Genomic DNA, 12,970 nt, shown 5'->3' with positions numbered 1-12,970 from the left:
AGAATGAGCTGCCACCAGCTCACTTCCATACTTTTGGGATATTACTCATGTCTGGTGGCAGAATGAAGCTCAGAGTGGGGAAAGAGTACAATAAGCTTGGTATTAGCATGGGTAGGGAGTGATATAGAGTGAGCCAAGTGTAACCAAACTAAAGGGCTGTCAAAAATTGATGATGGTCTATGAGCCCTCTCCTTCTCCACAGCCAATCAAACTCAGGCACTCTGAATAATTAGGGACATGAAAAAAAGACTAGATATGAAAAACGATTTCTCTCCCATTGCAATTATTCTCCTGCCTCCTATCTATTATGGCCCGACTGTTTCCACTCTGGTTACTTTCTACAGTTGGAAGCGCCAGGATACCCGTAGGGTGACAGTATGCGCTATATAAGTACTAAATCAAATCAAAATCAATCAAGGAAGAAGTCTCCTTTGTAAGACATCATTCATGCATGGAATAAAAGAGGGTCCCTACTCACTACCCCATGATTTTATTAATACGCACAGGGGCATGATGCCCTACAACAGATGCAAGTCATTAACCATTGTGAAGCTTTTTCTAATGCCCTACCGTAATGCTTATATTCGTATTAATCCTTAATAATATATTTATTCGAATAGCAGTAGCATGCCACTTCCTAAACTAAATGTAGCATTAAACTGCGTCACCACACGCCTCCTCATTCTTCTAGCCCCCCTTCATCACACTTAGCCTGGAAATCCGCTGCAGTTTATAGTTAACCTGGAAAATGAGCACTCACACCTTTGTTGGAAAATTGCGGTGCAGTAATAACAGGGCCCTGGGCGCGATGCAATGTGAACATTTCGGCTCTATGAAAAACAACCAAATGAATAAAAAAAAATTCAGGACAAGTTTAAAACTGAAATGTTGTCTATGACATAGTGAGCTTGAAACCTGTCTCCAAGCACCATTAGACATTTTTGCTAGGATAGTCGCAAGACACAAGTCCTAAAAATAGTGCGGGGACTAATTAGCATAAGCAATGCACAGTGGCATCACATGACATCACAGGAGGTGATGGCACCACCTTGTGCAATCTCTCTTTTTAAAGGGAACCTCCTTTGGCAGTTACCCATGCAATAGCAAGACAAAGCCTCCAATTGCATTGGTAATGCTCAACAATTTGAGATGGTGCAACAACAAGGCTGGGTCTGAGTGGCTCATGGAGAGGTTGGCAGGTATAGTAAGTATAGTAAGTAGTTACTTAGGTGATTGGGCTGCTACAGATAACACTGTCCCCACATGGATCCAACTACATAAGTAAAACCCTTTAACATCTAAAAATGGAAGACTATGAAGAAGCTTAGCACATTATAAATGGTATGAATATTGTTTGCTTATTTATTTATTTATTTTACAAGTAAATAGCCATTTCACCTTGATACCATCACTGTGTTGAGTTAAACCTTCAGCCAAGTGCTTGGTTTCCTCAAGTGACATCAACATCCCAAGGCCACTAGGTCAGTTTTGTCTAATTGTTGAGCACATATTTTTGCAGCTGTGTAACTTCCTAAACTTATCATTAATCACCCCAGTGATAGACCACATAAGAAACACAGCTATTGTTGGTAAGTGTGTGTCAGATAAACTGTGTGAGTGATGGTGCTTATAAGAAACAGATGATCCGAAACAGGAATAGAGGGTGCATGAAAGAGAGAAGGCAGAGTTTGAGGGAGCTTGTGGTCTCAGAGAGTCAGGAGGAAGAGGGTGTGTGAGAAGGATTTATGAGGACTAGTTGGATTTTAGCGAAGTATAGGGTGTGCAAGAGAGGGGACGTTTTAGTGCGAACCAGGAGAGAGAAAGTCATTGGAAGAGTATTTGTGAGACAGACAGTAAGCTTATAAGAGAGGAGAGCATGTGGTGATAGAGTTGAAGAAGGGAGTAAAAAGCAGTAATAGAAGATGTGGAAAAGTAATTTTAAGAACGTTTTGAGAAAGGTTTGAAGGTGACGAGAGTAAGGCATATGTGTGCAGTGAAGTGGAGACACACAAATCAGGGGAGAAAATGGAGAAGGTGTGAGGAAAACATTTAGATATAACGGTAAGCGGAGAATATGCGAAACAGAGAAATGGGGTGAGGAGGCTGAGAAAGGTGAGAGTGAGGTTAGCCTGTGTAAGGAGAGGGTGAATCAATGCAGTCGGAGAGGATGTGTGGGAAAAGAGAGGATGATGTGTGAGAAAGAGGACAGCAAAGGGACATGTTGGGGGTGCAGTGGGTAATAGGTGGATGCCTAGAGGTCCTCCTTTAGGGGATATCCTATTACCAATGCAAATATCAAGGACAGCATCATTATTAGAGGTGATGGTACCTTTTTGAAGCACGGCAAAAATCCTTGTGCCCTGGAAGCTGAAGAGGAGGATAGCAGCACGAAGTAGGAGTATGTAAGAGAAGATGTGTTTGAAATACAGGTTGCTGCACATTTCAGTGCATAACATTAACGGTGATACAGTACAACGCAGTGCACGTTAGTGGATATGCTGCAGGTTGCCGCACGTTTCAGTGCATACCATTGATAGTCCTACAGTGCAATACCGTGCATGTTGGTGGATACGCTGCAGGTTGCTGCATGCTTCAATGCATACCATTGATAGTCCTACAGTGCAATGCAGTGCATGTTGGTTGATATGCTACAGGTTGCTGCACGCTTCCGTGCATAACAGTGATCATGCTGCTGTACAATAAAGTGCATGTTGGTTGATATGCTACAGGTTTGCTGCACGCTTCCGTGCACACAAGTGAGCATGCTACAGTGCAATGCAGTGCATGTTGGTGGATACGCTGCAGGTTGCTGCATGCTTCAGTGCATACCATTGATTGTGCTACAGTACAAAGCAGTGCATGTTGGTTGATATGTTACAGGTTGCTGCACGCTTCAGTGCATACCAGTGATCGTGCTGCTGTACAATGCAGTGCATGTTACTGGATACGCTGCAGGTTGCTGCACGCTTCAATACATACAATTGATCGTGCTACAGTACAACGCAGTGCAATTTAGTGGATACGCTGCTGGTTGCTGCACACTACAGTGCATACCAGTGAGCATGCTACAGTACAACGCAGTGCACGTTAGTGGATACGCTGCAGGTTGCTGCACGCTCCAGTGCATACCATTGATCGTGCTACAGTACAATGCAGTGCGCGTTAGTGGATGTGCTGCAGGTTGCTGCACGCTGCAGTGCATACCGTTGATCATGCTACGGTACAATGCAGTGCACGTTGGTGGATATGCTGCAGGTTGCTGCGCGCTGCAGTGCATACCATTGACCGTGCTACAGTGCAATGGAGTCCACATTAGTGGACACAATGCAGGTTGCTGCACGCTCCAGTGCATACCATTGATCATGCTACAGTACAATGCAGTGCACGTTAGTGGATATGCTGCAGGTTGCTGCGCGCTGCAGTGCATACCATTGACTGTGCTACAGTACAATGCAGTGCACGTTAGTGGATATGCTTCAGGTTGCTGCACGCTTCAGTGCATACCATTGACTGTGCTACAGTACAATGCAGTGCACGTTAGTGGATATGCTGCAGGTTGCTGCATGCTGCAGTGCATACCATTCACTGTGCTACAGTACAATGCAGTGCGCGTTAGTGGATATGCTGCAGGTTGCTGCATGCTGCAGTGCATACCATTGATCGTGCTACAGTACAACGCAGTGCGCGTTAGTGGATACGCTGCAGATTGCTGCACGCTGCAGTGCATACCATTGATTGTGCTACGGTACAACGCAGTACTGCCCAGTGGCCGTTTAGCGCACGATGCACGGACACTTAGTAGCTGTGCTGCATATGACACAATTCATGTCAGTGACTGTGCCGCCATATGGGCCGCAATGCACGCCAGCGGGGCTTGCCGCTCCGCGCTGGACGAGTGCCGGCGCGTGGCATGTTGGGAGCGTGTTAGCACCTCGGCTGTGGGATACAGTGACACGCACACCCCTGGCTCTGCTCGGTGCTGGCGATCCAGCTGTCCGCGCGCTCTGGGGCACTCTTTTATCCCTGCCAGAATAAATAATGCATCAGAAAAGCTTGTCTGGCCACACGGGAAATTGTAAACAAATCTGCGATGTGTCGAAAATGTAATGGCACATCGGAGGCATTGAGCGAGTGTGAAGGAGGGCAGAGGGGCATCCGCTGAATACAGGATGCTCGAATGGTGCTTTGGGCATTTATTAAGAGTTCTACCAAGCATCCGACCCAGCTGGCCTTCGGGGAATCAAAGAGGATTCTGTATAGCAAAGGGGAGCTTTAACAGGTGGGGCACACTCCTAAACCAAGAAGGGTGCACCGCACACTCCCAATGTGGAAATCCAATACACAGGAGGTCATATATGCTCCAGTATCAAGGTCAATCAGGAAATTGTCAGTCCAATCTATAATCACCGATTATGCTCTGCAGCCAATAGTATTATATTGTATCATAATAGTGACAGTTGTGAGATTACTCACAGTAGCTAAGTCTTTGGTGCACAGACTCACTAGTGAGTTCATGGTTTGCTTCTTGCACCGCTCGTGCAGCTGTGGAACACGGAAAGAATCAATTGTGTAAAGATCTTTGTCACCCTGGTCAGGGGTAGAAGCCCTTTAAATACTTAGCAAGGCTGGCACATGTTGCATCTGTCTCTATTGTGTCACCCACTGGCCTGACATTGAGAAGCAGCCAGGGGCGAATGATGGTGGATAGGTGCAGCAACCATGTGGTGTCATGGAAGTCACAGACTCATCCGGGGGATGCGTGGGGCAAAGCGGCCTCCCGGACCGCAGTAGTGGCCATCAGCATCTTTCCACATCAAGAGTGGATCAGAGCTCCAGATACCCAGTGTAACTTGCATCAGAGATCAAGAAAACATCGCATAGTGCCTCTTCAGGCAGGCATTGTGGGAGGAGCTACTGGGTCAAAAGACTATTGGCATATGTACAAGGAAGTGGCGGAGCGCAGTGTTGATCTTCTTGGCTTAACGCCGCGTTCAACACTTCTGAAGAGCAAGGCTGCACAGTATTTACAAGAATACAGTGTAGCCCTGCGTTTCTCCCCGTTGTGGGGCTCATTTAGCTGCACAGCGTCAATAGTGCAAGGGAGTCTGCGTTGCAGGGGAAGATTGTCTTCCTGCACATAAATAATCGTTGAATTGCGTATTGTGACTTCTATGTCTGCTGCTTAATGCAGCACACAGAAGTTGCAAGTCGTCATTTTTTTTAATGATTGTTTATGTGCAGGAAGGGACACCTTCCTGCACATAACTTCTTGCACATAAACAATCAATGGTGTTTTGCTATTTCTAAGTGTGCTGTTCAACGCAGTACACATGGAACAGCAAAAATGAGGAGTAATATTGCATGTCTCCTCGTTTCGCCAGGGTAAGACCAGGTTTTCCCAGGTCTTAATTTTGGTGCTGCCCTATATTTACACCAATCAATGGGTGTTGCGGTAGAACGCCCACCACAACAACCTTTGCCCACCCCTTTCACGCTAAGTATAACCTGAAAGGATGCCTTATTTACAAGGCAGCGTTAAGCCACGCTAAGTGGCTTAACACTGCCTTGTAAATAAGGTGAAGCTCGTATCGCCACCACAACGCCAAAAAGAGTAACGCTGTGATAGCGATAGGGGCTTGTAAATATGCACCTATATGCTCTAGAAAGTGTAAATATTGTTCTGCTTGTGTGGGCTTTATGGCTGGCTGACTTCATGGTATATATTTCATTTTCAAGTCAAACCACTCAGAGAGTCGATAATGACTACGGCCATACTAACTCTGCTTTGGGATATTTATTTAGGACATATACAAAATCATTAAACTTAAGATGTGGAATAGCTAATGTATATGTTGAAGCCAATATCTCTGCATGATCTGCAAGGCTGAAAATAAATCAACAGTTGAAATGTTTGCTGCCACTGTTCCTTTCCACTTTCAATAAAAGTAGACATGGAAGGACGCCTGGACAGTTCATCATTCTCTGGTGCCCTGAGATTGAGGGGGCAGTGTTAAATGCCTCGGGTCCTCTAGTCATGGCTGAGTGCACTGCTGCCTGCTGCATCAAAGGATTCAGTCTGAAGTGACTTGTAACTAAAAGGCCTTCAAAGAACAGCCTAAGGTAGCGCAGCCTGCGCCAGGGAAGTGCTAATTGCAGCTTTCAAGGTCACACAAATGTGCTCTGTGAAAATACCGAAACCTGTTGGGTTTGCCAATTCTTGTTTTATGCGTCTTTTTTCAGGCATTTTGAATACCACCGAAAAGCAGCTTCAGAGCTGCGATGCAGCACTTTGAAAAACACACTCTCTAAAACAAAACCTAAAGACATATATATTCAGCTAGCACCCTTGTCTTAGCTTATGCCTGTAAGAGCCCTGGAGTAGCGAGAGAGGCTGTAAAAGTTCACAATACATGACGGGGAAATGTTAAACCTTTCTCATAGGGCACGTCGTGGTCAAAGTTTTCAGTAGTTGAACATCAAAATCCACTTACAGCCAGGCTGTACATCAGCTCAGATCTACTCCTACAACTCTCCAACATGAAAAAGCATAAAACAGAGCTCGGTTGGCAGCACAGTCTCTTCTTTACCCAGCAACTGAAAATAAGGCTTTAAAAAGCAGAGAAAGTTTCCATTAAACAACTAAAACAAGTCTTTTCGACAATCAATTCTCCTACAATGCAAATGATCTATTGTCTTCAGTCTTGTTCATCATTTTGCAAGCACATGGATTCTGTCACATTTGTAGCTCTGGAAAAGATTTAGAGTGAATTAAAGCCATATGTGCAATTAAGATTCACTGTATTGTGTTGTGCTTACTCAAGCATATTAGGCGTCTCAACCCTTCTCTTCTGCAAGAAGTGTCAAAAGTGGTGTCAACACATTTGTTTATGGCTGAGCAAAACCAAACACATGCCTTCCTTACTGATGTGGGATGCACTTAAAGCTACCCCAGGGGGCTTGCTCGCTAGCATGGTTGTACAATATTCAGGGTTGGCGCAGATGTCTCAGAAAGCACAACCTGCTTCTTGTTATTAAAATCTCTGAAAAGAGATCACAAGAGACCTTGTTCTTGTCTGAGAACGCTATCTTTGAAGACTGACAGGGGTGTACAGATACAGCGGTCTTGCCCCGTTGAGCCTTCGCGATGCTCAGGACCTGCCAACAAAGATGGCGTCAAATGGCTAAACGCTTCCCTCTTCTATGGAGCATTGATCGTTAATAGCAGTCACCGGGTCTTATTTATACCACTGGCTGCGCAGGTGTTGTGTGATTGCTGCTGCTCTGCTGTGAAATTGGGCCACTTTTGTGACAAGAAACTGGCCGTTTGCATCATCAAACTGCTCGTTTTGCTTTACAAAGCGCAGCATTCAGCAAATGTCTCCAACATGCAGCCTTTTTAACGAGGTTAGCTTTCCATGAAGAGACAGTTTAGCCAAGGCATTACTGCTATGGAAGAGATAAAGGCAATGGAGCAAGGGCTGTAGACACGCCAGGAACAGGATTCACCGGCTACACGCGAAGCTGCTTCTCCGTAGAATAGACATGAGCTCTGCGGGCTGAACAACGGCTAATTCGGGGCAAATGATAATACTATGGGCATCAAATAGAGCTGGACATGGGCTAGCAACAACTACTAGGAATTTAGAAATCTAGGGACAGATTTACAAGAAAGTGATGCGTCTGTAGAGATGCATCACTTTTTCCTGCGCCACCCTGGGAAACCCTTACACCACCATGGATGCGCTGTATTTACAATACGGCGCAAGGGTTGACAGATGCGTCAGAAACTCTGGCGCATCTTTGGTGCAAAAGTCACGCATTGCTAAAGTTGTGTTGCAAGCACGACACAACTCCAGTAATGCATGGGGATGCCTATCCTCATTGTGCTGCGTCACTCCTTATGCCTGCTCCAAGCAGACATAAGGTTTTGATGTAAGGTTTTGACGCAGTGGTGTCCTAGAAGTGGCGCAGTGACAGTACAGTACAGTACCCATGCATCACTGCCCGAGCCTGTGTGGATGAATGAATAGGTAGATAGATCGACAGATAAGACAAAGAGACAAATATGGACAGACCGACAGACAGACAGACAGACAGACAGACAGAAAAGTAGATAGAGAGACAGACAAGCAGACAGGTAGAAAAGTAAAGATAAAACAGACAGATACACAGACATGCAGGTCGTGTACTTAAGGTATGCAGAAGGCCATATTTCCAAGGCCATTATTGTGATCACAACTTTGAAATCCTCAAACCAAATAGCAATTTTTCCAAAGATCTACTGTTGCCCAAACCTACTTGGAGTCCATTGCGAAAATCTGATAATGGTTTGGCGAGGGATGGTGCAAGGCCTTGGATATTGTTTCCACTGCCACCAGTTTGATGGCAAACATCACCTTTGTTTGCTTCACTCACTCGAAGGGTAGAACAGTCAGCAGTAAAGGCTTTCTCTAGGGGGGCGTTCTAGGCTTAGAACTCAGACACAGTAATTACATATGATGACATCAATCTACAGTTAGAGAAATATCTGGTATAACAGCAGATCTTTCGTGTAACCTCAGAAGACTTTGCATCCTCTTGGGTATTGTTGGTTTTCAACAAACTCTAGTTCTCATGCTCATGTGAATGGAGACAAGTTGCCACGCAGAATGCAACAAGTATCTTTGGAGGACATCGCCTATCTGAACTTTGCACTTCGTACACTTAGTTCAAACAGGTGTTTACATTTGGCCAGAGCTTATAATGTGGCACACGAGCCACACCCAAAAAACCCTCCACCCATAACTGACCTTGAGATCGTGACCCATTCTGGAAAGGGGGTTATTGGTGGGAAACGAAAAGGCTGTTGTGGTTTCTAAACACCAACACCTACACTAGGGGGCACAGAAGTAATGGGGGCGGGAGGGGTGCCAAACCCAGTTTTGGAACCGGTGTTGCGTCAACTGGTCTCAGAGATATCTCAGGATGTCAAAGAGTCCTGGAAACTTTGATGAACCCAGATATGGCATCCAAAGCGGTTTCGAAAATTTTAGAACATATATTTTGGATGTGTTTTTTTATTTCTGAGTGGCACCAATGGAAGAATTACCTGAACAAGAGGAGCATCCCCACTTATGAGATGGACCCTGAAAGACTGCAACGCCACTAATTCTGGAACTGTACGTCATAGCAGTAGTGTTCCATTAGTTTGTTGCTCATCACAAAATGTCCCACCTAATGACCTACTCTAGACTAAAAGGATGGAACCATAATGTTCCTTTAGTTCCCAGGACATGGAAATACAGTTGTACTACAAAGTCACAGAGGGCTGTAGCAACCATCTTCAAACCACCCATTCTGTCCACCACTGGGACACAGGCTCTGAAACTCCTTACTGCACTCTAAATCAGGTTTATAGAGGGGAAGAACGAGAGAGCTGTGCACGCTTACAAGCGAGCACAGAGCTTCAACGTCTGAGCCATGCTTGTCTGCTCTCTTGTGATGCAGATGCTGATCCTGACTCTTGAGTCCAGTCCAGTTCACCTTTGGAGCAGCAGATAGACAAGGCTCATGGGCAGACCCTCTCATGGCGGAACTCGCTGTGAGCTGGGCCATGGCTCCGTCATGATGTTAATCAGGGCAGATTTTCTCCCCAGTGTGCCATTCAGCTTCACGTCTTCCAAGCACGTACATCTTCAGCCTTTTTTTTCTGGGCAATCCTTGTGGAAACCTCATCAGGGTATTTCTGTCTCACCTACAGAACATTGTTCTTTCTGCTAATGACACAAAGTTCTAAGTTCTAAATGAGTACAAAATACTAGCTCAAGAGTCTCGTTATGTTTCTAGAACTATGGGCAATTGAAGTATAACAACTCTCAGAGTGGCAGGTCAGCTCAGCATCATGTGACTCTGGGCAATAACTCACTTAATCTTCCCGATGGATCCCCAACGGGCGCTATAAAAACATGGATGTGGAATCATTTATGAATTTTACCTTCACAGTTCATTCGGGCTGGAACCATCTTTGTTGGCATTGTTTCCAAGAAATGGTTATAAACAGTGAATTCGGAAGTCACAAGCCAGACATCCCTATTGGTGGGGGTGGTTGTTGAGCAGATGAAGGAAATGAGCTGTAGAGGCAGCAAACTCTGTTTTAGCCGCAGGCTTTTGCTCAGCAGACCTGTAGGCTGAATATAGACTGCAGTCTGAGAAGGTGGTCATAGGTGAAACCTTTACAGGTTCTGTGAGGTGAAGTATTGGCAAAATGCCTGCGACAAGTCACTTTGGGAGTGCCAATAGTACACTTGTGCCTTGTGCTCTGCTGGGTACCACAATTAACATTGTGAAGCACCTCCAGTGAGTTTGAAGGTCTCAAGACCAATTGAGTCAAATGTACTACATCAGGTAAAAGAGAGATCAGTATTGGCAAAGCCCGCAAGTCTTACGGCAAACCCAAGACCTGCTGACCTTCAGAAAACTCCTCAAGACCTGGCTTTTCGAGCAGTAGCAGCATTCCCCACCCCGGCGCCTTGAGACCCTCACGGGTGAGTAGTGTGCTTTACAAATGATATGATTGATTGATTGATTGATTGTGAAGAGCTCAGCAGATAGCATTTTTATTGCTTTAGGAAGGATCCTTCCATTGTGCCACAAGGGCATTCCTGCATCTTCGTTCTTGTGTCTTTGTGGACTCTGTGTGCACCCTGCCTACTACGGATAAAGCCACTTCATGAATCTTTTCATTGACTTCAGTCGACCAGTTTCAGTTTTCCTGCAGCTACAAAGCTCCATTCTAGTGAATTTAGTGTTTTCTTCTTCCAACCAATGATCATTTTACTTTGTAATGTTGGAACCCTGAAAGGCAGCACCTGGCTCAGTCACTACATATGTGCCCTTTGAAAGCTGTATTTACAAATCCTATGGATTTGGAGCTCACTGTTCTCCCATCATTATTTATGGTTGGATCATTTTCCACACAGAAGCAAAATGTGTCCCGGTTCATTGTTTTGTGACGGAACTTAGTGCATTGAACATTCTGTTCCAATTGATTTGCAGCTTGTTTGCCAGCCTCACACATGCCTGCACCTTAAAGCTGGTTAGTATGGAGACTGCTTTCATGCTGCTGTGTAGTGCAGTCCTTTATCCCCATCATTACCTGTTTTGTGTCTTAAGTTAGGGGTCTGAGTTAATAGCAGCATATTAACGTCATGTTTTGCATGATTCACTTTTATGTTGTTGACCAAGTGTAAAGTCACTGCATAATTATTGTGACACAATCTAAGCACATAGTTAATAGTGCAACTGCTTATAGCACGTTTTAGTGGAAGTTTGTATACAATATTTTTACGAAGTGCATGTTATATATTTTGTAGTTTGTATTAACGTTTCTGGGTATGAGATGTTCAAAAGCAACTGATGGGCTGGTCCGCATATTGTGTATTGTAGATACCTCTGAAGAAGGGCCAGCCGCCCGAAATGCATTAGGTATACCACCATGGCTTCTTAGATGAGAATGTGAATTTTGACATGTTACGGGGAGAAGCCTGGATGGGCGTTTCACTTGCATTTGGAAATTAGAATCACAATGCCTTTGAAAGACGCTTGAAAATAAAAATAAAAAAATGAATTAAATTTTGATTACTATAGATTACTTGGATTACAGAGGATTCTTGCTCGTTGTATAGTCTATGCAACTTGTCTCCATTCACTTGAGCATGAGAACTAAAGTTTGTTGAAAACCAACAATACCCAAGAGGATGCAAAGTCTTCTGATGTTACACGCGCTCTCCGCAAAGGATAATTCTATCAACCAGCTGCCATTTTAACAGAATTCTACAATCATACATCAGAAACGTGATTATATGTTTTGGTGTCATATCTCAAACACAGAAGGTGTTAGGACCTTCTGGTTTTCTCTGTTCTCTCCTATTTTAACTGCTTTTATTTCCTTTCTGTCATTAAAGATCTGGTGTTATACCAGATATTTCATTACACAGTATTCTTGCTCGTTGTACAGGCTATGCATCTTGGATTGGTGTGCAATGGCGCACCAGGTAGTTTTCATTGCTGTGCTATCTCCCATCCCAATGCGAAGAACCCGGAATGGGTAGACAATATTCAACTGGGGAAAAAGAAAGGGGCATATTATTAAGCGGGGCGTTAACATTGTCGCCGCTTTAGCGGTAGAAAACGGCCGCTAAAGCAGCGATAATGGGCTTGATAATACGCCATAGAGAATTCCCATAGAAGCCCATGTTCACACCAGAGCATGGGCTTCTATGGGAATTCACAAGGGCGTATTATCAAGCCCATTATCGCCGCTTAAGCGGCGATAATGTTAACGCTGTTTCTTGATAATATGCCCCAAAGCACCTCAGTGGGTATCGGTGCTTTCCCGGGTGCTATTAGTTCCAGGGTAAAACATCACAATCCTATTAAGGATTACAATGTCAACAATACAGCAAAGTCTGTGCTTTATGGTGACAGGGCTCTATTTAAGGAGCTTTATTTCAACACACTATTATATACGATGTTGACACCAGCATGTGTGCAAGTCCCTGTGTGCTGCACACAAAGTTTAGTACTGTTAAAAAACACACCCACTTTAGTGCACTTCTGCTTTCTACAGCGCCTCACCGTTCCATTGAATCAGCACTTTCAGGAAGAACACTGTTTGCTTGGCTGCTCTCCGATTGTTTCCTGTCTGTTCACTGCCATTACCCTGATATGTGTAGTTTAGTGCGTGGACTGAGCTGGTTTCTTTCCATCACTCTCCGGTTAGGGCTTATCGGAAATTCAATACAAAAGTTAATTACAAAACAAAAGGAAGACATTACCCAAATGGAAAAAAGCAACAGCTTTGAAAAGCACAAGTTCCGAAGGGCTTTACATCTTAAACTAACCCTCGCAAAGTGGCTGCGTTGGCAGGCTTGGAGTTTCCCGCAACACAAAGCGTTATTTAAATGGCATCATTGCCTGCTGTCCTGAAGAA

At 44.6% G+C, this 12,970-nt stretch overlaps 1 protein-coding gene across 4 annotated transcripts in view; it reads right to left on the bottom strand.

Annotated features, from left to right (window-relative positions):
* Positions 1 to 12,970, bottom strand: part of ASTN2 (astrotactin 2) — a 2,754,112-nt gene that overhangs the window by 2,549,632 nt on the left and 191,510 nt on the right. The window lies entirely within an intron of this gene.

Source organism: Lissotriton helveticus, chromosome 5_1, assembly GCF_964261635.1.
Source record: "Lissotriton helveticus chromosome 5_1, aLisHel1.1, whole genome shotgun sequence".
NCBI lineage: Eukaryota > Metazoa > Chordata > Amphibia > Caudata > Salamandridae > Lissotriton > Lissotriton helveticus.
The sequence above is the reverse complement of the archived record's forward strand: the minus strand, read 5'-3'. Positions and strand labels throughout refer to the sequence as shown.